Consider the following 25,263-nt stretch of genomic DNA (forward strand, 5'->3'; position numbering starts at 1 on the left):
TTTTCAATGAACATGCTCAATAATCTTAACCTAAAACTGAATAATAAGTAATAGCTAAGTAGTAAACCTGGTTCTTTTAAGAAATAGAAGCATTTTTGAACACTTGGCAAAAACTGTACCGATGACATTAAGAATATTTTAGTAGGTCTGAAGTGACTTAAAAGCTGATGTCTTCATAGTGAATCAACAAAGAATATTTTTGGTATTTAACATTGCATCCTAAAAAAATTACATTTAAAATGTTATGTCCTAAAAGAAAAAGATCTAGAAAAGACATGTTTAGCAATAAATAGAATTAAGCAAATAAACTCTTAAAATTTAGGTTGACAATTTTCAAAGTAATTTTACCCCACTATGCCAGTTCAAAAGCAGCCGTATACTGTAATAAGGGAACACATCTTACCTCCGCTAAAGGTTTGATAAATTCCTGATGGAGTTGAAGCGTTTCCAGTTTTGATTGATTCATTTTGTTCACTTGTTAGCAGAGGACTTGGGGAAGAGGGTCATAAACATCTCTTCAGAAAAGCCCTTAATGAAAATATGTGTCTGTACTGTGCCATTGTCTCAGCAGTCCTGCTAATGTATGGAACGTGGAGTGCTGCCTAGAGGCTGCTGCAGTCTCTCACTCTTCCTACTGTGGAATCAATAAGCATCTGAAAAACGTAATGAAGTAATTGAACATACTGAAGGCTTCTTGTCTCCAGAGACAACATTTGGATTCAGTCTTTTAAAAAGGAATGGCACTGCTTTTCAGAGGAAAGCCTGTTCGGGGCAGCTTTTGCAGAGTGACAGCCTACCTTGTCGCCTCTCTCCACTGCAGAGAGATGCAGTGCATTCACTAATTTTGATTGGTCAGTTGTATTGGGCTTAAACTGTGCTTCATATGGATAGCAGGGATTTCTCTCCCCCCCCCCCCATTTTATATAAGGATGCTTTTTTAAAAGGCTATATTTATAAGTGGTTGTATGCTGATCTTAAATAGACTATGAGTAAATTAGTCTTTTAAAAATGTGTATTCTATTCTGGTTTGTTGTTCACTTATGCCAAACATTAAAAAAAATGCAGGGAGGTGGAGGGGGGAGAGAAAGTGGTTTTAGGGTATATTCTTTTTGAAGCCTAAATGATTGCTCTGGAGAATATTTGAGTCGTATATATGTTTTTGGTTGAGATTCTTTGTTCTACAAATAGAAAGCCACTGCATCTTTACTGTGAACCACGTTGAATTTCAACTAGTTTGTTTGTATTCAAGTCCATCTTCTCTGTATTTCAAATTGTTGTGAACATCTCAAGGTGTTAAATAAACATTGTTACGACTGCAGTATTCATTCAGGTATTCATTCACTCATTCATTCATTCAAAATATTAACGAGATTAGTCCAAGGTGGTTCTACTTTAAATTATTTTTTAAAAATTCTACTGATATTATCATAGTCTCATTGTATAAAGACTTAGTGATGTGAGGTTCTTTTCAGATTACTACTCAGTCTTTACCATCGGTAATCCTTTTATTTAGTAGATACATACTAATCATTCGCTGCAATATTTTAGTTCAACTGGCTATTTCTGTTTTTAACCTGGGCACTTTTAATGGATTGCTATTCCTTAAATATTACATGTAGCCATATGCTAGTGTTACTGGGTAAACATTTCAGTAAAGGAAAAAGGAAGTTAGTTTGTCTTCCTAACTTGTCTTCCTTGTCTTATGTCTTCATAAGTTGAAAAATTAAAATATTTTAAAATGGATATGTTGTCAAAAGAACAAAAACATTGGTGTAAGTAATTAACTTAAAATATTACTTTAAAATTAGATTTCTCTTATTTTTGGTTACCTATTCTCAGTATTGAGAAAAATGTTTGGTTTTTTTTTAGATTTGAATATATAAAGTGAGTGGATTCTATATCTGTTGACAAAATAGAAGACCTTGCAAATGACTAAATTATTAGGATATTGATAATCACTTATTTCCATTATTTTAGGAATATTAGTTATGTTCATTTTTTAAAATGTATGCCAAATTTCTAATTTGTAACTGGAATTATTCCCTTGTTTAAAAAGCATTATACATTTTTGTAATCTTCTTGTACTGTTTAAATTTCACGGGGGGCTGGCTGAGTGGTATATGAATTTTAATTGTATAGAAGTTGAGAGTGGAAAATTTTGTTGTGAATTCCTAAAATTTTATGCACAATGTGGGGAGGCAAGGCTTTGGTAATGCGAAGTATTAAAATGTTGTGCTACTTAACTTTTCATGCATTTTGAAAGTTGCCAAAAACGATGTCACTAGAATGCCAGCCATGTTCAAGATAGCATGCACATGTGTGCACACACGCGTGCGCACACACACACACACACACACAATACTACTTCAAGCTTCAAATATCACAGCTTCAAACTAGAATCAGAGAAAAGATATTAGCATCAATTGAAACTTGCGGTGGGGAAAAGAAATCATTAACGTAGTGAAATACACAGAGTGCTTTTCTGCCAAAGAGTTCAAGTATGCTTGTGTTTATCATCAAGATATCCCTATGGAGTAGAGGAAACCAAGGCACAAAGAAGTTTAATGACTTGAAAAAGTCTAGGTAAGGTAGTAGCAGTGCCAGCGTTAGAACTCTGCTACCTCCGTCCCCCACCCCCCCAAATAGTTGGCCTTCTCTCTGGAAAATTCTGAAGATACTTGGGACTTAGAATTGGATGATCTGGGTTCAGTCACTGCTTATTAGCTGTATGACTTTTGGCAAGTCAAGCATTCTTTGGGACACAATATAGCTTTGATTCTTTCTGTTGAAGTTTATATCTGTGTTTTGTGTAATTCTCTGTAATATAGTATTTCCAAGTTATACTCAAACTATTTTGTAGAAAAAATTCTGGTATCTCTGTAAGAAATAATGGCAGCAAAAAAGCTCAGATTTGGACATTGCTCTTTATTCCCTGTGCAAGTGACTTGTGAATAAGGATACACAAGATATCACAACAATTACTTTTATTGCACACAATGCTTAGTATAGTTTTTCTTTTAAAAACCACAAATTGGTGATTACAAGGTTCTCTGATTTGTTAGCTGGATAATCTTCACTTCCTTTGTTTTGTTTTTAACAAAGATGAAAATATCTAAACCATTGGATTCAGAATTAGATTATGTTATTTTCATGAAAAAATTAGTGTCAAATTACATGTCAGAATTTATAAAGATTCTTATTTACATAGTAACAAATTTTTATACTTGTACGCTTTATACTTGTACATTTTGTATTTATATTGGATACTAATTTTGAAAAATTGGTGATTTAAAACCAGATTTTATATTATAAAATAATTTCATAGATTAATTATTAGCTAATTAATAACCTGGAAAAACAGTTTTACCTTGCAAATGATAACTAAGCAATATATATGCATCAAACTCCCAAATGTCTCCATTAAAATTCTTTCCCCAAGTTCTGTTTTTGTTTTTTGTTATAAGTATTTTGATTGCCTAGGAATTTTAATCCCTAAAATTTTCGATATGGGAATCTTTGATTTTTAATTGTATACATTTGTTCCCTTAAGTTTGAACAACTGTGAATGTGAGAGAGTAGTTTGTTATTCACATTTACACTGCACTATTCATGTCCACTCACTCTTATCCAGCTTGTGTCCGGTTCTCATGCTATATTTTTGATGATTCTGAGTTTGTAAGTAAAATAAATAAATAAATAAATAAAAATAAAAAAAATAACTGGGTGAAATATTGAAATTAACCACAACTGAAAAGCTCTTTGAAACTTGTTTGCAAAGTGTATATACAAAAGCAGTATCTAATGGCTGGAAAATCACATTTTAAATTGTATTGCTTCAAGAGTATTTTTTCAATGAATACTTAACAGAGCTCTCAGCTCGCTCTGATGCTAAAGCCCAATGAAGAAAGGATTAATTATTTCAGTTTAAAGCCAATTCAGAAATTTCATTTGGCTCCTCAACTTTAAATTTCTTTCACAACAAATGTTTTACCAGAAAAATAGAAATGGACCATCTGCTGAAACCTCCATCAAGTGGGGAGTAGCCAAGGTAGTAGAGAGTCAAAAACATTGGTGATTCATTATTGGTATGAGAATAATTGAAAACTGATGGTAATGATTCGATGAAGTACATGCATCAGAATTGTATACTCTAACAGAAAAACTCCATGAAATGTTCTTCCCCAACCTTCCCTACTTCACCTAAGTTGGACATTTAAATTTTTTCATTTTTATTTTTTACACTATGTATTTTGTAAGTCAACTGTCAGCATCACATATATTATCAAAATAAATACATGGTTTTTGTTTCCATTTTATCATCCAAACCTAGATGTTGGATCCTGTGACTATTTAACTACCTTTCTTAAAAAATATTTTAATGGACTTAATTTTCTTATTTTTTTGAGAGAGCGTACGTGCACACATGGACAAGAGGGGGAAGGTCACAGGGAGAGGGAGGGAGAGAGAGAATCCCAACTAGGCTCCACACTCAGTGCAGAGCCTGATGCAGGGCTCCATCCCATGACCCTGGGATCATGACCTGAGCCGAAATCAAAAGTCGGATGCTCAACCAACTGAGTCACCCAGGTGCCCCTATTACTACTTTTTGATCTCTGTTTGTTGTCCTAATGTTGGCTTGTTGTTTTGGGGGCCTGATCCAAGTTATTACCACTCCTGCCCTCAGTTTTTTGACTTTCTGTTTTCACTGCCTTATATTCCGCTTTACATTCTTAAGTGTTATGGATAATTTTTGTTGATGTTTTTCTCTTGTATTTACATCAAAGAATTATACAGTCATGTTTGTGCTTTTTTTTTCCTCATTGGCTTCTCTTCTGTTGTTTCATTTTCTTTGTATAATTCTCCTTTGTAGTTGGTTATGCAGAATCATATTCATTTCTGTGTCCTGAAACCAAGTCAGGTGATGAACTAGATTATATATTTAACAAAGTTATGGCAAGTCCCCTTGTCTGTGCTGTTAATTAGTCCTGTGATCTAGTGGGAGATGTGGAATGATCATCTATGAACTGGTGGTCTGTTCTTGAATTGGTTAGACACATAATGGTTTTGTTTATGTGTAAAGCCAGAGAATGGTAGAGTTCCACTATAGATTCAGTAATTTCAATGTTACTGCTTGGGGTATCCATTTGGGAAAATGAATGCATTTTCAGAGTTTACTAATAATAGGTAAAGGCTATGCTCACTGGTGACTTTGTGCTATTAAAATAAAGCAATATATCTTCAGTTACTCCTACTTGTAGTTCTCATTTAGGGATATACTATCTATAAAAAGTTCTGCTGTGGTTTTGATTGAAACTTCAGAGGATATATGGATCAATCTGGGGGAGAATTGACATCTTAATAATGTTGAGTCTTCCAATTTATTGATATGGTGTCTGTTTTTAGATTCATCTTTGATTTAATTTATCAGTGTTTTATAGTATTTAGTTTATAGATCTTACACATATTTTCTTAGATTTGTCACTAAGATTTTATAGTATTTAGTTTATAGATCTTACACATATTTTCTTAGATTTGTCACTTAGATTTCACTTTCTTAGTGCTATTGAAGTAGCACCTAACTTTTTGAAACAAAATTCCAATTTTTAAATTTGGTATATAGAAATAGGATTTTTTTGGATATTGAATTTGTATCCTGCAACTTTACTAAACTTCTATTGGGGACTTTTTTAATGAAGTTGATGGTGTTTTCTGTGCAGGCAATTAATATCATCTACAAATAGAGACAATTTACTTATTTTTGAACCATGTATGACTTTTACTTCTTGCCTTACTGCTTAGAACTTCTGGTATTAGATTTGATATGAGTGTGTTGGGAAAGGCACCCTGCCAAGGGCTTTGGCATTGCTGAAGGTCCTAGGATATGCTGGGCATTGCTGGCTCTACCAAGAATGCAAAGACCTGACTCTTCTTTATCGGGTCCGTTTGTGTTTGAAGCTAGCAACCTTGAAGGATGCAGTAATAAGTCCCCAGGGCAAAGAGCAGACTTGCTTCTGCTTGTTATAAAAACGGTAAATTTTTACACTCAGTGTTGTTTGGCTGTGATGCAAACCCACTGTGTACAGAGTACTCACCTAGGCCCCTCTGCCAAGGGACTTGGGTGGGACGGTGAACTGTCACTGACACGATCCTCATACTTACGTCATATGTGATAAAGTCCTTAGCTGGTAACCCAGGCATCTAATGTCTTTTGCCAGCATCCATGACAAGAGCAGACTAACTATATAGCTTGCAAATAGAGTAAAATCCTAAACCCTTCACGATTTTTGACAATTTTGGCAACAAGGATGTGATGTTGACAGAAACATGGCTTCCTGCAGGAAGAGACAAGTGTCCCTGTGGGCCGGTTTAGGGGATAGGAGATCCAGCAGCAAATGCTCCTGTTGAAATGGTAAACTAGTAGATCCTCTGCTGACCTACCTGTTAATGAATATTTAGAGGCTAAGTAGTGAGAAGTTGAATGGAGCTGCCTGAATGGTGCTTTGGTTGGTGCTCACTCTCTAGGCTGGAGGAGGAACGATTGTTATTAAGTCAGTAAGGCAGTACACCGCTAGGCCCGAGGCAAAAGGCAGTAGCTGCTGAATCAGGGGTCCTCAGAAAGAAAACGAAAGGTGTCAGCACTGAGCATGGGTAGACTGAATACATTCTAACTTTATTGGTTGAGGCCAAGTAGGCAGCTTGAACATAAATGCAAGTCTTGCTTATTGGTGCAGAGTTCCTCTTGTTTTCTGCCCTCTGATTCATCTCTTACCCTTTAATCTCAGCTGCTTCAGATCGAAGCTTGGTGTGGTTGGGAACCTCAAGGATGGGGGAAATTCAAACTTTAATAGCTGTGTTGGATAGAGTGCCCACGCACCATTCTACCTGGTTCTGTGGGGAGAAAAGCACGCTAGCTGGCGAAGGGCGGGTGGGGGCGGGTGGATGGCATGGTGCACAGGGCACAATAAGGACACCCAGGCTCTTGCAGGAGCTGGGAGGGATGAGGGAGGAAGTGGCACTGACCCTGGAGTGAGGACCCAAACAAAAGAGCCTCCTACCACATCAGCCCTCCTCTGCAGGCTAGCCTCCCCCACTTACCCCACTGCCCTCTCCTGCCCCTGCTCCTGGTCAGAAAATAATGTCTTCTCCTGGCAGCTATGGCTGTAATCCCTTTTGTGTGTATGTCAGATCCCTTGGTCTATGTTCTTACAGGGGGGAAAGCAGTCAAATTCAAGAAAAGCTAGAGTGTGGGTGCAGTCTCTGGGCCTGTTCAATATACTCTTGTTCTGGCTTCCTCTGCCAAGTGTATATTTGGTATTGCCGTTTTTACTTCTACATGCTTACACTGTGAATGCTTGTAAGTTCACAGGAGATTTTCCCATTTGTGGGCTGCTGCATGTCCCCTCCCTGAGTGATCCATCACAAACAATGGATTATCCCTAGAGGAAAGAAAAGAAAATCACAGCTTTGGTTGAAGACTTTGTGGCTAAGGTATGCAGGCCTTTTCTTAGTACAGCAGTGCCACCTGCCTGACCCAACTACCAAGTGCACCTCTTTTGGAAGGGCCTACTGCCGAGGTCTTCTTAAAACTAAACACCTGAACCGTGCACTCCTTGCGACTCTCTGGCATGATATTGCCGTCTTGGGGGTATGTTATCTCAGACTTGACGGTTAACAAGGGAAGGACCCAAGAGACTGAATTGAGCAAATGAAAATGGTTTGTTTAGAGATGCAGGCAGCCTGGCCTTTGTGTTGTCTTGGTTTTGAATGAAGGGGTGGAAGTGACCCCTTTTGGGAAAAACTTTCATGTTACTCCTGAAATATCTCTCACTACTTGAAGCAAAGTTCCTGGCCTCCGTGGGACCCGTGATTCACAGAAGTTCCTATAAATAGGTTGGCCTGGTTCACTGATGGTTCAGCCCAGATACAAGCTGATGGTATCCATTGTACTGCTGCAGCTTTTCAACCAGTGCCAGCTACAGAACACTGAGAGTGGATGTGATCGCTCGACTCCATTCTCAGAGCTCTGACCAGTACACCACTTGATGAACGTTAGAGTGTTTTTACTAAATCTTGGGTTTCTTGGGCTCTTACTGGTAGCCCAGCCTCCAGACGTGCCACTTGAGAGATCAGCAGATCAAAAACATCTCTCTCTGCGGCTGAAAACTATGGAAACAAATTGTGGTTGCCAGTCAGTTTGGGTTACTCAAGCCTGTACCTCCTGGATTGCTGCCATTTCTACTCAGAAATGGCATTCTGCATTCAAAATTGTTTTGAATGTAGCAGCATATCCATCATAATAGACTGGACAACCACTGTGTCCTGGGTTTGGGGAAAGGGGATTTCTCAGTGTTCCTTGCCCCACTTCCACTTGTAGGACTAATTCTTTTTTTATTTATTTTTTATTCTCAAGTTAGTTAACATGTAGTGTAGTTTTGGCTTCAGGAGTAGAACCCAGTGATTCATCACTTACGTATAACACCCAGTGCTCATCCGGAAGAGTGCCCTCCTTAATGCCCATCAGCCATTTAACCCAACCCCCCTCACCCCCTGGGTTTGTTCTCTGTGTTTAAGAGTCTATTATGGTTTGCCTCCCTTTCTGTTTTTATCTTATTTTTCCTTCCTTTTTCTTATGTTCATCTGTTAAGTTTCTCAAATTCCACATATGAGTGAAATCATATGATAATGTCTTTTTCTGACTGACTTATTTCACTTAGCATAACACCCTCCACGTTGTTGTGAATGGCAAGATTTCATTCTTTTTCATCACTGAGTAATATTCCATCATATATGTATATGTGTGTGTGTATACATATATACGTACACACCCCACATCTTCTTTATCCATTCATCAGTTGATAGAATTTGGGCATTTGGGCTCTTTCCATACTTTGGGTATTGTTGATACTGCTCCTATAAACATTGGGGTGCCTGTGCCCCTTCAAATCAGCATTTTTGTATCTTTGGATAAATTCCTAGTAGTTTCCAAAGAAGACATCCAGATGGCAAACAGACACATGAAAAGATGCTTAACATCACTCATCATCAGGGAAATACAAATCAAAACCACAATGAGATACGACCTGACACTGGTCAGAATGGCTAAAATTAATAACTCAGGAAACAACAGATGTCGGTAAGGGTGTGGAGAAAAGGGAACCCTGTTGCACTGCTGATAGGAATGCAAACTGTGGTGCAGCCGCTCTGGAAAACAGTGTGGAGCCTCCTCAAAAAATTAAAAGTAGAACTACCCTACAACCCAGCAACTGTAAGACTAATTCTTTTTCCTCCCCCAGGGGTAAAGCTTTGTTTTTGTTTTTTTGTGTTTTTTTGCTGTTTCCTTCTCCTATCTCTAATGGGTTTTCAACAGTGACCAGAGGGTGATAGGATTTGTTGCACTGCCATGAATGGTTTTAGGCCTTTTCTCCTTCCTTGTATGAGAGAAGGTTGAAAGGATCCAGGTTGGGCTTTATGTCTTGCTGTCAGTGGCTGTTCCTCTTGCCATACTTGGACCAAGAGGGGTGCTTTTCGGGGCCTCTTACTCTGCACCTACTCCTTTTTCTGTGTGCATACCTGCTGAGATTTGTGAAGAACCAGTGGATAGGTATGCCTTTCCCTTTTTTTGTTTGTGGTTCTGTATCTCTTGCTAGCACACACTCAGCCTCTAGCACTTCATTAACAATTTTAGCTGAATTATTTTTATTAGTATCTAGTATTGTTTTCCCAGGGAGCTCGTGTCCCGTGTGTCCTTCAAGGCACCTGTTTTTCCTTAGAGCTTGAGTTGGTTGGTTGCCTATAACCTCAGCTCTCCTGGCCGCTATTTACCATGATAATAGCTTAATTTCATGACCCTAGTTGGTTATGGTAGAATACCCTGTAAACTGTTGCTTGATTTTATTTGCAAGTATTTTGGTAAAGTCTTTGTCTGCATGTTCATGAGAGATGTTGATCTGCCATTTTGTTTTATTGTAATGTTTTTGTCTGGTTTTGGAATCATGACAGTGTTGGATTTGTAAAGTGAATTGAAAAATGTTTTCTCTTTTTTTAGTTAAAAACAAATTTGTGTAAGATCAAGACTAGTCTTTCCTCAAATGTTTGGTAAATTCCAAAGAGAAAATATTTGAGCCCAGGAGGTTTTATGTTATTTAAACCTTTTATTTGTAAATTCAAATAACTTAATAGATGATAGCTTCAGATTTTCTATTTTATCGTGTCTGTTTTGATGATAAGTATAGCTTGAATAATTTGTTTATATCATTTAATTTGCCACATTTATTAGCTTTAATTTGTTTTTAACATTTTCTCATTATATTTTAATATGTGTAGGATTGACACTGTATCTCCCTTTCATTACTGATGTTGGATATTTATATCTTTTTTTCTTGATCAGTTTGCCTAAGTATATTAATTTTATTAATCTTGAGATAACCACTATTTGGTTTCATTGTTCTTAGTGAACAATGTTCTTATTATTTCTATTTTACTGATTTCTGCTTTTACCTTTAGTATTTCCTTCCATCTACTACTTTGTTGAAAGTATCTTTAATGTATTTAAATGCCTTTTTATCTAATATGGGCTCAGTACAGTTTTACTTGAATCCCACAAATATGATTATGTTTTATATCACTCAGTTTAGTATGTTCTTTAATTTCCCTTGTATTTCTTTGCTGAAACATGGGTCATGAAAAATTTTTTTCGGAGCACTTGGGTGGCTCAGTCGGTGAAGCCACTGACTCAATTTCAGCTCAGGTCATGATCTTACGGTTCGTGGGTTCGAGCCCTGCATCGGACTCTGCACTGACAGTGTGGAGCCTGCTTGGGGTTCTCTCTCTCTTCCTCTTTCTCTGCCCCTCCCCTGTTGGTGCGGTGTCTCTCTCTCCTCTCTCTCTCTCTCTCTCTCTCTCTCTCTCTCTCTCTCTCTCTCTCTCTTTCACACACACACACAAAAGTAAATAAAAACATTTAAAAATTTAAAATTATTTTTTTCAATTTCTAAATATTTGGTAAGTTTTCTAATTTTTTTTTGTTACTGATTTCATTCACATTTAATATCATTAAGAGAATATACATTGTAAAATTACAGTTAAAAAATTTGTTTAGGTATCTTTAATGGCACAAAATACAGTCTATCTTGGTGAATGTTCTGTGTACCTTTGAAAATAATGTGTTTTCTCCCATTATTGGGCATAGCGTTTTATAAATTTCAAACAGGTCAAGTTGACTGATAATATTGTTCACGTTTTCTCTCGCCATACTGATTTTATGTTTGTTCTATTAGCTTTGTACTGAAAGTAACTTTTTATTGAAAGAGGACTTGTAAAGTTCCCAGATACAATTCTGGATTGGTCTGTTTCTTCTTTGATTTTTTTTTCCAGTTTTTACATCATGTATATTTATTGGATATACGCACATTTAAGAGTATTATGTATGTCTTTATTCCTGATAATCTTGTTTTGATGTCTCCATTGTCTGATTTCAGTGTAGCTACTACAGGTTTGTTTTGTGGCTTATATCATACATACTTTTTTAATCTTTTATTTTTAACTCTTCTGTATCTTTGTTTTAGAGGTTTGGTTTCTGTAGATTGTGATAATTTGGTTTTGCTTTTTTTCCCATTCTGATATCTGTCTTTTATTTGGAGTACAGAGCATTTCCATTCAATATAGTTTTCCATATCATTAGGCTTACACCCTCCACTTGGCATTTGTTTTGTTTGCTCCATGTATTATGAGCTCATTTTTCTTCCTTTTCTAACTTGTTTGGGATTTTTACTGTTCCATTTTGTTTGGATTTTTAGTAATTAATGAATAAATAAAATAGAATAATAACAAATAAAACGGAGTAGTACATAGTCTACTGGCTACCTCTGTTTTTTCGGTTTCTTATTTTATTGATGGTTTTAGGTTTTATGATATACACGTTTAACTTACATAGTCTATTTATAAATTATAGATCACATCATTTATTTCAAAAAATAGTTTTAAAAATATTTCTTTTGAGAGAGAGAAAGCATGTGCATGAGTGGGAGAGAGCAGAGACGGGGGGTGGGTAGAGAGAGAATCCAAAGCAGGCTCCACGCTATCAGCACAGAGAACAACTTGGGGCTCTGTCTCACAAACTGTGAGATCATGACCTGAGCCTAAATTAGGAGTTGAATACTTCACCAACTGAGCCACCCAAGCGCCCTGATCACATCATTTATGATGGTAGATCCTTATTATCCTATCACTTCCTTTGTCCTTTTTCCATCTTCTGTACTGTTTCTTTTTTAAAGTTTAGTTCTGCTTTATAAACCTCATAATAGATTGTTACTTTTTGTTTTAAGCAGCCAATCATCTTTTAAATAAAAATTTAAGAATAATAATTTATGCATTTACAGTTGACTGTGAACAGTAGTTCACAGTGCTGACCCCATGCAATTGAAAATCTGTGTATAACTTTTAACTCCCCCCAAAACCTAACTACTAATAGCCTATTGTTGACTGGAAGCCTTAGTGATAACATACACAGTCAATTGACACATATTTTGGCAGCTATATGTTATACACTGTATTCTTAAATTTTTATTTCTTTTTATGTGGGCTCCATGCCCAGTGTGGGGCTTGAACTCACAACCCTGAGATTTAAGAGTTGCAAGCTCTACTGACTGAGCCAGCCAGATGTCCCAATATATACTGTACTCTTAAAGTAAGCAAGAGAAAATTAAGGACATTGTAAGAGAAAATACATTTGTAGTACTGTCCTGTATTTAAAAAAAAATCTGGCAGAAGTGGACCCAACCCAGTTCAAACCTGTGTTGTTCAAGGATCAACTGTATTTACAGTGTCTCACACTTTAAATTTATTTATTTATTTATTTATTTACTTACTTACTTATTTTACTTATTTATGTATTTACATTGGAGATTCTGGTATTTTCCTTCAGTTTGAAGAACTCTGACTTTTTTTGTAGTTTAGCATGTCTGGCAACAAATTATGCTTTGTTTAGAATTATGCTATCATTTAGAAGCTATTTTGTTGTTTTCTGGCATGTGTATTTTCTGGTGAGAAGTCTGGATCATTCTTTGTTCTTTGCTATGTAATGTGTCTTTTTTCTCTGTCCCTTTTTAGGATATTCTTTTTATTTATTCTATCCATAGTTTCATTATGATGTGCTTTGGTGTGTTTTCTTTGTGTTGTTTCCCTTCCTTCTTTGCTTGGGGTTCACAGATATTCTTGGATCTTTGTTGCTGCTGTGCTGCTGCTGTTACTTGTTGGTTTTGGTTTTCTTATCAAATTTGAAAAAAAAAATTCATTCTTCAAATATTTCTTTCTCACATCTTCCCTCTCCTCCTGGGACTCTGATAACATACATTTTAGACTTCTCGTATTGATACACATACCACTGATGCTCAGTTCATTTATTTTTGTAGTTATGGCTTGAGTAGTTTTGGTTTGCTCTGGTTTCAGGTTCTGCAGTCTTTTCTTTTGTGGTTTCTGATCTACCTGGAGCCTTTCCACTGAATTTTTCAGTTCAAATATTTTGTTTTTCACCTCTAAACATTTTATATGATCAATTTTTAGAGTTTCCATTTCTCTTCTCATTGTGTTCATGTTTTCTTTAAGTCTGTGCTCATAGTTATAATAGATATTTTAAGGTCTTTGTCTCTTAATTCCGTTATCTTTTTGCATCTTGGTAGTTCTAATAATTTTTTTGAAGATTTTTTTTAAGTAATTCCTACACCCAGCATGGTACTGGAATTTACAACCCCGAGATCAGGAGTCGCATGCTTCACTGACTGAGCCAGCCAGGTGCTGCTCTAATAATTTTTGACTGGATACCAGCCATTGTATTGGGTATTGTTGTCGTCCTTTAAAGAATGTTGCACTTTGTTCTGTCAGGCAGTCAAGTTACTTGCGGATCAACTTGATCCCTTTGAGGTTTGTTTTTAAGCTATACAGGGGCATCTTCAGAGGAAACTTACTGTAAGATTAGTTCAGCCCTACCATTAAGGCATGATCCTTCATGGGTATGTACCAAGTGCTCCTGTGCTCAATGGTGTCTCTTCATGTTGGCCTTCAAGCTGGAGCACCTTACGGTGCTCTCATTGTGAACTCAGAATTGATCAGTTTTCAGGCTTTCTGGTTGCTCTTTGCTTGGCCTCTTTGAGTTTCATCATATGCTCTCGTAACAATATTTTTTTGAAGATTCGAGAAACCCTAAATACAAATTTTGGAAGTGTTTCTGTTCTTAGGTTGTTTTTTAATGTTATTTTGACCTACCTTCCCTTCCATTTACTCAGCCTTCTTTAACTCAGATTTGCCCTTTAACCTCATCTAGACCATTATTTATGACTTGCTAGGGTTTTCCCTTATGCTGTCAGGGAACACGTATTTAGGCAGAGAGCCTCAATAATCCTAGAGCTCACTTCGTTTGTTTTCTAGGGAGTCACAGCCTTGCTCTCCTGCTGTCCAGGATCTGAAAATAGTATTATAAGTTTTGTCCACTTTTCTAGTTGCTAGGGTAAGTCCTGCACCCTAGAGTAATTTGGAAGCAGAAGTTCCAAATTTGTTTTAAAAACTAATTATTCTATAATTTCTTGTAGTAATTAATTATGCACTAAATCTTGGTGTTCTTTTTACTGCTGTTTTAAAGTGATTAAAATCTTTGTTTTACTTTTTATGCCTTATTATATTATAGTCTAATAATAGGCTAGTGATATTTTGTGTCCTGGAATTCACATTCTTTGCATTTAAAATATTTGCCCTGGACAATTTTCTTTCATAAGTACCTCTATTACTTTTTTTTCACCCTGTTGGAGAAAAAGATAACAGTGCTGGAAGAAAGATCACACAGCTACGCAGATTAATGCCTTTGCAAATTTATGTCTTCTAATCTCTAGTCATTTCCCTTCTGTCACAGGTGTTATTATATTGACCAGGGAGTGAGAAACATTTTCTGTAAGGAGCCAGGGAGTCAATATTTTGGGCTTTGTGTGCCACATAGAGTCCATATTGCATATTCTTCTTTATCTTCTTTTCTGACTCTAAAAATGTAAAAACCAGTCTTAGCTTTCATCTTTGGTCTATAGGCCTTAGTTTAATCACCCTTGACATAGGCCACCACAACTTTCTTCAAGCAGCCTTCCCTTCTCTCCAGTTTATACCAGAAGACCTTAATTTTTACTTTACTGATGAAATGGAGTTTAGAACTTTTGTCATCTTCTTGCTTCCTATGTGGTCCTTCTAAAAGCCTGTCTAGACTTTCCATTATTTGTCTTCCTTTCACTGTGTGTCAAGAGAGGATATATGTACATATATGTATATATATATATATATCGCCTTTCTTTTAAGGCTACTATGTGGATTCCTGTTTTTGTCCTCTTCCAAGTTCATTTACAACTTTTTCCATTTTGCTGTATTATTTTTCTTCATTCTTTCAACTGTACTATACCAATGTGTGCTTATTTGCTGTTCTGCCATTTTAAGTTTGGCTTATGACCTCTCAAAATGTTGATTTTTAAGGAAAAGAAAAATCAAATCACCACAACAGTTGATCTTAAGTACTTTCAGTTGCGTTTCAATTGGAAGTGGAAGAAGATTGCTTTTTTAAGCTATAGTAAAAATATATAGGTAAAGGTGTTTTTGTGATACATACTTAAGAGTTAGTTGATCTTGGCCATGTTTTTTTTCCTTAATTTCCCCCCAGTGACAACATAATAAGACTAATGAATTTGAACATCTCAAGGAAAAATGTTCTGTGTTGGGGAGTGATATAGTTCTCTAAAAGGCAAAACATCAAGTACAAGGTTTTTTTTTTTTTCTTCTTTCAGGAATCAGACTAAATCTAGGCACATTGTGTTGCAGGCATCACCTCACAAATCTGCCAACGCATGTCCTTTCTGAGCTTCAACACAGCTGCTGTCCCAACCAGTTTTTCTTCTCTTTGATAGTGGTTTGCATTAGTGTTTTGGTTTATGATGGGGAAGGAAAAAATACAAAAGAATCCCTTCCTCATTTTTCTTATGATATTATGGGTTTTAAAAACAATAATATAAGTATCAGTGACTTCTAGATCATTCTCATACTAAGAAATATGAAGGGCATTAGGTGTTTTAAATATAGATGAATCCATTTATATAAAAAATGGACTTTAAGGAATAAGGTTACTTGTAAAGAGTAAAGACACATTAAAAAAACTACATGTTCTTACAACAACTTGTTCTATTCTTTTTTTTTTTTTTTTTTTTTTTTTTTGTAACATAGCTATTCCTCCCCCGCTCCCCACACAACAGATTTGTAATGTAAGAATAGAATCATGGTGCAGCCTGCAATTCCCAGAGGTAAAACACACAGTACTAGACTTCCATCTGTAGATTTTACTTTTTAGATTTTATGTATTTTTTGAGTTAAATTAAAATTTGAAATCATTTTAAGCTTTCAAGGACTGTATTTATGTTAGATTGTTCTCTTATAAGAGAAGTGGCTACATCATAGAGCAGTTATTGATGCTTTGTGTTAAGTAGATATTTTGTTAGGTGGTTACCCTTTGATTATTCTTTTGCAGTCCTATATACTACAATTTGGCAGTGCTTTGTGTCTTGAATTTCAATTGCCTGCTTTTGTCTTATTTGATTAGTTTTGTAATGGTCTTTTACTCTTGAATTTTCCTCTCCCTCCCTCTTCTTGTTGGACATACAATGGCATCATTAATGAGTGTTTTATCTATTTAAGTAAATCTCTAAAATTAGTTTTGAATTGGATGTTTTAGATATATAAATATAACTCACAATTATTCAAAGTTGAAGAAAGGTGCTCTGAATGACCCGGGAGTTTTCATATAATAATTTAATGTTCTTAAATGCATGTTTGACTTTATGCTTACATTTGAGGGTATTTGAGCCTATGATAAAAGAACTTTATTGGTATCATAATAACTGTCAAACATTTAAATCCATTGCATCGTAGATGAACTCTTCTTCTACTAGTCGAATCAAAATTGTGCTGTGCTATTCTCTTTTTTTAAACATGGGATATAATAAAGATACTTCAATTAAGTTAAAAATACATTTGTTTTCACTAGCTTTGGAAAGGAGACCAGTAAAAGTGTTTTCACAGTGATTTGCATTACCTGGGGAAATTGCTCCCTGAAAACATGAGATGATTTAACATTTTCTGTTTTGACTGTTTTTTATTTGTCTTAGAAGATAACTTGATGGGGTGCCTGGGTGGCTCAGTCAGTTCAGCATCTGACTTTGGTGCAGGTCATGATCTTGCGGTTGGTGGGTTTGAGCCCTCATCGGGCTCTGTGCTGATAGCTCAGATCCTGGAGCCTGCTTTGGATTCTGTGTTTCCCTCTCTCTCTGCCCCTCCCTTGCTCACACTCTGTTTCTCTCTCTCTCTTAAAAATAAACATTAAAAAAAAAATTAAAGGGGCACCTGGGTGACTGAGTCTGTTAAGCATGCTCAGAGCCTAGAGCCTGCTTCGGATTCTGTGTATTCTTCTCTCTCTGTCCCTCCCCTGCTCATGCTCTCTCTCAAAAATAAACATTAAAAAAAATTTTAATTAAAAAAAGATAACTTGATTTGTAGTGATTTGTTCATTTGCAGGGACAACAGTATAAACACATGTTGGCATTGCTGATGTTCAGGGAGTCAGTTAGCTATGTGTGAGCCTGGCCCTGCCCACTTTCCCAGTCTTATCTTGATTAGTTCTCTATATTTTCCAGATGTTCATTAATGGCACCATGTAGAATAACTCATAAGAGTCATTTTAAAAACCAGGAAATTCTTAAAATTCCTTATTTATATTTTCTGAATGTACCACATTAGTATGAGAGATTTGACTCTTATATTTTCAGCTGTAATTCTTTTATGTTGTGGAGACATGACTGTTGTTCAGGAGATTTTTTTAGAAGTTTTTTTTTTTTAAGTTTATTTTTTTTAAGTTTATTTATTTATTTATTTTTTGAGAGAGGGAGAGAGTGCATGAGCAAGAGCAGGGGAGGGGCAGAGAGAGAGGAAGTGAGAGAGAGAATTCCAAGCAAGTTCCTCACTACCAGTGTTGGAGCCCTGCACCAGCTCAAACCCACAAACCCAGAGATCATGACCTGAGGCGAAATGAAGAGTCGTACATTTAACCAACTGAGCCACCCAGGTGCCCCTGTTCAAGAGATTATTTTAAATAAAATCAAAATCACCATAGAGAAAACCTCATCACTTGGTTAGTCATAGTACATTCTGTGTGTCTGGTGGTCGTAAGGTGCTAGGGAAATGATGATAAATAACGAGTTTGTAGTTTGGTAAGGAAAACAGACAAATAAATACCCCATGGTGGTATAGACAAAGTATAGTACTAAGGGTTGAGTATGAGGTACTAAGAAGGGCAGTAATCTGGATGGAGATGATCAGGGAACACTTTCTAGAGGAAGTAAATGAACTGAGATATAAATGATATTTAGGTATTAGCCAGATTGATTGGGATGGGTGGTGTTTGTTCAGATCGGTGCCAGAGTACCAGATAAAAGAGACAGCTTTTCCTAGAAGTTTGAGGTAGGGAAGACAAAGGAGGAGGACAGAGAAGTGTTGGCTGATGGAGCCAGATAGTAAATGGTGATGCAAGCCATGTTAGAGGATTAGGTTTTACAGGAGGTCAATGATGACTCCAAAAAGGCCTGTAAGTAACATGGTCAAACTTACATTGTAGAAAGATCATACTAACTACAATGTCATATGAGCTGGAAAGTTGGGAGCTTAATGAGATGCAGGGAAACTTAGTTTGTTAGACAAGAATTGATGGTGGTTTAGAATTATTGGGGTATTGAGGATTAGAACAAAGTCATAGGATCATTATGAAGGGGAGATAGAAACAGTGAGACTTGGTGAGAGGAGCAGGGCTATCTTGACAAGTGGATAGTAGGGATGCTCCCTGAGTTATAGCTCTTAGGAGCTATGAAGGATGATTGTAAGTATGTGGGGGGACATGTTGAATTAGAGATACTTATTGGACACAAGTGTAGGTATGCAAAAAAACTGTGTATGTGTGTTTGAAATTGAGGAGAAAAAAGGGGCATAAGATGCAGATCTGAAAGTTGCCTTGGCAATTGAATATGGAGAGCTGTGGATTTGGGTCCCCCAAAGGGAGTGGAAATCAGATGGACCCCTGAGAAACTGTGATATGTCAGGGATGGACATAGGAAGAGAAGAGCACAGACATGACTGAGAGGCAATGACTAGAGAGGTGGGAGGGTGTGATGGTAGCAGGGAAAAGAGAGTGTATCAGGGCTGGAGTAGTCAGCGGTGTTACATGCTGCTGAGACTTTAGGTAAGATAAGATTGAAAAGTGGTCTTAGGATATGCTCCCCTTTCCCCCCCAGAAAAGTAGGTGGTGACCTCAGCGAGCATAGGCACTGAGATCAAGCGAACACCAGTGTAAGCACATTTACTTCAAGAAGCAATTTCCAGTGTCAAGTACAGTTATAAAGCATTTCATGTTTTGTGGGGGAGGGGAGTCAGAATAAAACTAATTGTGGAAAATTATTTAAAAAATTTTTTTAACATTTATTTAATTTTGAGACAGAGACAGAGCATGAACGGGGGGAGGGCCAGAGACAGGGAGACACAGAATCCGAAGCAGGCTCCAGGCTCTGAGCTGTCAGCACAGAGCCCGATGTGGGGTTCGAACTCACGGAGCGCGAGATCATGACCTGAGCCAAAGTCGGACGCTTAACCGACTGAGCCACCCAGGCGCCCCAATTTTTAAAGACTATGATTAGAGCGGCGCCTAGGTGGCTCAGCTGGTTAAGCCTCTGACTTCGGTTTAGGTCATGATCTCAGGGTTCATGAGTTTGAGCCCCATGTCGGGCTCTGCTGACAGCTAGACCCTGGACCCTGCTTCGGATTCTTTGTCTCCTTCTCTCTCTGCACCTCCCATGCTCGCGTGCTCTCTCTCTGTCTCTCAAAAATAAATAAATGTTTAAAAATTTAAAAAAAAGACTATGATTAGAATAATCTGATATTTGAAATTTCATAACTTGAAACTTTAGTTTACAAAGGAGTAAGGGAAATAGGTTTCATAAGTATGGCTTGGATTTGAAATAACTGGCATTTAATCTAAACTCTACTAATTACTAGGACTTCCGTTTTGTAGATAATGATAAATGGTTATTGACAGAATTTAATGAGATAATATATGAAAAAATGTTTAGCATAATGCCTTACAGGTGTGCATGTGTGTATATAAAATGTTGAATGCCTTATATATAATTATACTGGTTAATAATTTCAGAGTAGCTTTTCTTTTGGTATCTTTGTTACCTGTTGTGTAATAAATTACACCTGGAAGGTAAAAGTTTAAAACAATAGACATTTATTAAATCACACTGTTTCTGATGGTATGATAGGAAGAATAATAGTCCATAAAGTTGTTCATGTTCTGTTTCCCAAAACCTGTGAATATATTACATTATGTAGCAAAAGAAACTTGGCAAATATGATTAAGATTGTGAACCATGAGATAGGGAGATTATTCTGGATTATCTGGCTAGGCTCAGCCTAGTAAATGAGCCCTTAAAAGTGGAGAGCATCTCCCAGCTGAAATCAGAGGAGATGTGTTGGAAATGCGGCAGTCAGGGGTTCACAGAGGTTCAGAGTGTGAGATGGAGGTAGGGGCTATGAGCCAAGGAATGTGGGCAGCCTCTGGTAGCTGACAGCCAGCAAGGAAACGGACCTCAATCCTACAACTGCAGGGAACTGAGTTTTTCCAGAGACCTGAATGACTCTGGAAGCAGATTATTTCCCAGAGCCTCCAAAGTAATGCAGGTAGCCAACACCTCAATTTCAAACTTGTGACACCCAGAGCAGAAAATACCAGCTGCATCCAATGTACTTCTCACCTACAGAATTGTGAGATAGTAAGTTTTATTGTATAGAGCCACTAATTTTGTAATTTATGGTAGCAATAGTAAAGTATTGTAAAGATTACAGAACTAGAGGCAGGTTAGCTGGGGAGATTTTGATTCAGGGTCTCTCATGAGATTACAGAGAAGCTGTCCGGAAACTGTAGTCATCTGGAGGCTCGACTGGGGCTGAAGGATACTTCAGAGCTCACTCAAGCGGTTGGCTTCAGTTCCTCACCATGAGAGCTTCTTCATAGGGCTGCTTACAACATGACAGATGACTTCTTCCAGAGTAATTGGTAAGAGGGAGAGAATGAACAAATATGAGAGCATGCAATATGCAAAGTAGAAGCCACAGTGTCTTTTAAAAATCAAATCTTAGATGTGCATATCATCGTGTCTGCCATATTCTGTTGTTCAAACAGACAAATCTTGATAATAGTAAATTACACTGCAGAAGAGTGTGATTATCAGTTGGCAGACAGAGATCATTAGGGGAGGTGAGCTATCATAGTACTTATGTGCCCAAGATGACCAACTTCCAGTTCTAGATGACCTCATTAGGCATATATAGTCCGAGGTCTGCAGGGTAGTTTTATTTTTATTATTATTATCTTTTTAATGTTTATTTATTTATTTATTTTTGAGAGAGCATGAGCAGGGGTGGGGCAGAGAGAGAGAAAGAGACAGAATCCAAAGCACGTTACAGGCTCTGAGCTGTCAGCACAGAGCCCCATGTGGGGCTCGAACTCATGGACCGTGAGATCATGACCTGAGCCAGAGTGGGCGTTTAACCCACGGAACCACCCAGGTGTCCCTGTAGTGTAACTTTATACAGGTTATTTAGCCTCTCTAAAACTGAGGTTATTCCTTCACAATTGAAATTAGTTGAAATTGATTTCATGTGTCAGTACTAGAAATCAGCTTAAGCTAGCTTAGGCAAACGAGGTATTTCTTAAAAGTCCTGGCACTTAATATTTTAGAATGTGCTGTTTTAAGATTAAGGATGCTAAGGTATTTTTTTTTAATTTTTTTTAACATTCATTTATTTTTGAGACAGAGAGAGACAGAGCATGAACGGGGGAGGGTCAGAGAGAGGGGGAGACACAGAATCTGAAACAGGCTCCAGGCTCTGAGCTGTCAGCACAGAGCCCGACGCGGGGCTTGGACTCACGAACCGCGAGATCATGACCTGAACCGAAGTCGGCCGCTTAACCGACTGAGCCACCCAGGTACCCCGCTAAGGTAGTTTTTGAGAAATTCAAGAATGGTTGAAGGTAGAGACAATGACTGGTGTATCTTGGTTTAGAAGACAGTTCTTGAACGAGTCAAATTTGGCCACATCATAGGAACATGACGTCTCCCTCTGCCAATTACATGGACATGAGGGAAGGTTCCTAGAAGGGTTGGTGAGAGTAAGTGGTGCCACAGCTTCAGTGGGCACCGTTCTTTGTCTAGTGTGATGAGTGGCAATTGTTATACAGTGTACGGTTGGTGTAGCTATACACAGTGGCTCTGTTTTTTATTCTTGAGAGTTTTAGGACTCATTTCCATACGTAAGTCTCTTTTGTCTATTGATGTGTCTCATAGCATGGTGCCTAGCACATAATTACTCAATAAATATTTATTGAATGGATGAAGGAGTCAGTGATTGTTGTGGCAATATGACCATTATTCAAATATTTAAATACTCTTCTGCTGCATATCATTCTTTTTAGTCTTCATAATTAATGTTGATTTAGTACTTATTTTGTGATACCAAGAAGCTTCTGTTTGTACTAAAGAGTGAACTAGAGCAATTTTAAAATAATGGAATAAGTGAAGGTATAATTACTGGCTGGCTGATCTCTGATTTATTAAGGTGGTTTTTCAACTCATGTTTGAACAGCTAAATCCATATGGAAGTATTAGTAAACATATTTGCCAACAGCAGTTGTGCACTGGAGAGTTGCATACAATTTATGTAATCTCACCCTAAGTATAAAAAGTTTAATAATCCTAGGTATTTTATGGTTACCATGTAAAACTGGATCTTGAGGGGTCATGCTATTGTCTCAGTTAAATTTTTGGAAATATACTATATATGGTTTTGAGCACAAAGATAACAATTGCAGATCTACTAGCTGTTTATTTTTCATCCACAAATATTTATTAGCTGTATTTCTAGTTATTAGCGTAAGATTTATAAGTAATTTTCAGGGTATGAATGTCACAAGCCGAAAAGAAGTACTTTTGCTGATTCTTATTATTTTTAATTTACTTTTAGTTCAGTTCTATTAAGTTATATTAAGTTAAGCTGCTAACTCCAATATTACAGGGGAGGCATTCAGAGTTTAGAGTATTTGAATATTTGGGGTGAGTGAATCTAAAAAAAAAGTATAAAAATAACTTTAATACGCTGATGATTCTAAAAAAGGTATTAATGTGCTATGAAGGTTAAAAAGAAACCATCTGGTTTGAAGAATCTGAACAGGTTTCATGAAATAGGGTGGAGCTGTATGAATAATTCTGAAAAGTAGAGTTGGAGTGAGTGGTGAAAATCCAGGTATCTAACGGATTTTATTTTTGAGCTTGTAACTTTAAAATCCTGAACTATTTGTCCCATGCTGTTTTACATACTGACTTTTTACTTTTAATTATTATCACTGAAAGTGGTGATAAGATGGGCTGGAATAATTTAAATTCTATTAAAAATAAACCTGAATAATTTAGACTCTATTTTAAATACAAAAGTTACGATTAATTTAACTGTACTAGCATGCAACCAGCCAGTTTACCGAGAATAGGAAGACTGTGGTAGCAATGGCCGGACTAAGGGTGGCATAGAATTTACAGACTTATAGAACTGGAAGGGGCAATGAAGATCAGTCATCTTCATTTTCAAGAGTAAGAACCAAGAGCAGAGAGATAAATGAATTGCCTGTTTTTCTACATTTACAGTGATGGAGTTGGTGCTCTATAGAGCCATGTCTTGTAATATTTAGTCCATTAGGACTATTTGAAGCAGTCCCCTAATTCATTTTTGTTAAGGTTACTGAATCTGAAATATTTAATTTGTATGTAATCTGCAGACTCTTACAGACCTATCAGTCTAATATTCCCCCTGCTTCCTGCCTCCCTCAGAGATCTCTTTTATAGTTCACAGATAGAAGATGGCAAAGCACACATGAGACACATAATGTCAGATAGTGAATGGGGTGGATAGGAACATAATTATGCCAATTGGTAAAAGTTCTTCAAGTCCAATGGACATGACAGGAAATTCTAAACCATCTTGAATCTAAGACTAGTCTCTTTAACAAAAAAATTAATTTTGAACTATCAGCAAAGGCAATCACATTTTCAGTTTTTACTAGCAAGATACATTTTAGATCTCTCCTTTCTGGTAGCACTTTATTTTATTAGAGATACCATTTTGTCCAGAGGTAATTTTTTTTAACAGCTTTATTAAGCTGTAATTAACATACCATGTAATTTGCCCATTTAAAGGGCACAGTTCACTATTTCTCATTTATGTTCAGAGTTGTGCAGTTGTAGCCACAGTTTAATTTTAGAACTCTGTACCCATTAGCAGTCACTCCCCATTTCCCCACCCCGACCATGCCACCCTATGCAACCACTATTCTACTTTCTTTTTCACGTAAATAGAATAATACAGTATGTGATCTTTTGTGACTGACTCTTTCACTTACTGTGTTCTTTCAGGGTTCAGCAGTATGGTAACATGTATCAGTATTTCATTTTTTTTTTTTTTTTATGTTTATTTGAGAGAGAGAGAGAGAGCGGGGAGGGGCAGAAAGGGAGAGAGAGAGAATCCCAGGCAGTCTCCACATGGTCAGTGCAGAGCCTGATGTGGGGCTTGAACTTACGAACCATGAGATCATGCATGACCTGAGCTGAAGTCAAGAGTTGGAGGCTTAACTGGCTGAGTCACCCAGGTGCACCAATATTTCATTCTTTTTTATTGCCCAGTAATATTTATATTTGAATACCAAATTTAATTTATTCATCATCTGATGGACATTGGAATTATTTGGGCAAATATTTTCTCTTATTGTGTTGGTTGTCTGAGACTTTTTGTTTTTGTTTTTGTTTTAATTTAAAGATAGTACAATATGAGAAATATAACTTAACCCCTTTTCATGGACTTGCAACAAAGGAAAACTCTTGATATTGCATCTTTTAAAGATACTAGAACTACTCTCAAAATTGGAGAGAGATTAGAAAGTATGAATTGAGGAACTGAAAAGTATAATTGTAAGGTCAGCAATATTATTACGTTCTCCAAACCTTGTGTTTGGATCGTCTTCTCTGTTTCTGGTTTTCCTTTCTCCAGCTTTCAAAATCTCACTATATTTGTGTTCCCTGAAACACCTTTGTTAGAGCATAT

The 25,263-nt window shown here is 36.8% G+C and overlaps 1 protein-coding gene across 1 annotated transcript in view; it reads left to right on the forward strand.

The window, feature by feature from the left end:
* COG5 (component of oligomeric golgi complex 5) overlaps positions 1-25,263 on the forward strand; it is a 312,502-nt gene that overhangs the window by 87,152 nt on the left and 200,087 nt on the right. The window lies entirely within an intron of this gene.

Source organism: Panthera tigris, chromosome A2 (genome assembly GCF_018350195.1).
Source record: "Panthera tigris isolate Pti1 chromosome A2, P.tigris_Pti1_mat1.1, whole genome shotgun sequence".
NCBI classification, from domain to species: Eukaryota; Metazoa; Chordata; class Mammalia; order Carnivora; family Felidae; genus Panthera; species Panthera tigris.